This window comes from Oryzias melastigma, linkage group LG1 (genome assembly GCF_002922805.2).
Source record: "Oryzias melastigma strain HK-1 linkage group LG1, ASM292280v2, whole genome shotgun sequence".
Taxonomy (NCBI): domain Eukaryota; kingdom Metazoa; phylum Chordata; class Actinopteri; order Beloniformes; family Adrianichthyidae; genus Oryzias; species Oryzias melastigma.
The window spans coordinates 29,793,708-29,794,657 of NC_050512.1; positions in this window are offsets into that span (position 1 = coordinate 29,793,708).

A 950-nucleotide genomic window follows, 5' to 3' on the forward strand; every position below is an offset into this window, starting at 1 on the left:
TGAACAGTAACACTGAGTTTATGGTAGAGATCTTTAAAAAACAGATTTTAAAACCAAAAATGACCTTTTTGAATGACAACTTCACAGCAGAAGTACATTTTCTCTATAAAAACAGCCTCCTGGTCACATTTCATTCCAGCTGTTTGTAGTTAAGACTGTTGAACCCTAAAGAAACTTTAGTTTTCATGACAAAAAAGTCGTAAAATTCACCAACTTCACTGTTTAGAGGAAAGGAAGCGTGGTAAACAATGAGGTGTATCAAAATAAGCGAGCTCTGGTTTACTGGCATCAATTAAGACTCAATAAAAATTGTTGGCTGATCGTTTTCAGATAAATAACTTTCTCTTTCAAGTGTATTCTCCTTATACTGAATCTGGAAAATTCCCGAAAGCTACGGATTCATTTGGCCTCTCCTGTTCCTCGTCACGTTTCAGAAAAAATTGTGTTTGTTCAATTCACGATCAACCTACAGAAATCATGCAAAGACTAAACTTTAAAACTCCTCAGTGACACAAAAAGTCACAATCAAAATATTTAGATAACAAAAGGGGATTTTAAAAGTTTGGATTCGGTGAGTTTGTCAGGTTGTTGCAGAACAAGACCACAAAAATCTGTGCAAACGTTTAAGTGCTACCTTCCCGTCTGTACGATGTAAACTTAGTGGAATGCAAGAAAAAAAGAGGAAAGAAAAGTTTGAAATGGTGATCACATCACTCTATGTCAGGGGTCTCAAGCTCAAATCAGCCGGGGGCCGCTGGAGGCGGAGTCTAGTTGAGGCCGGGCCGCATCAGGATTTTCATAAGAAAATCGCTGAGAAAACATTCCAATGTTCTTAAATATCTTTATTTCTAACACAAAATAATGAATAAATAAGGACGACATGTATAGATCTTTGTCCGTGTTGATTTATATATATATATATATATATATATAAAATAAGTTTTTAAATA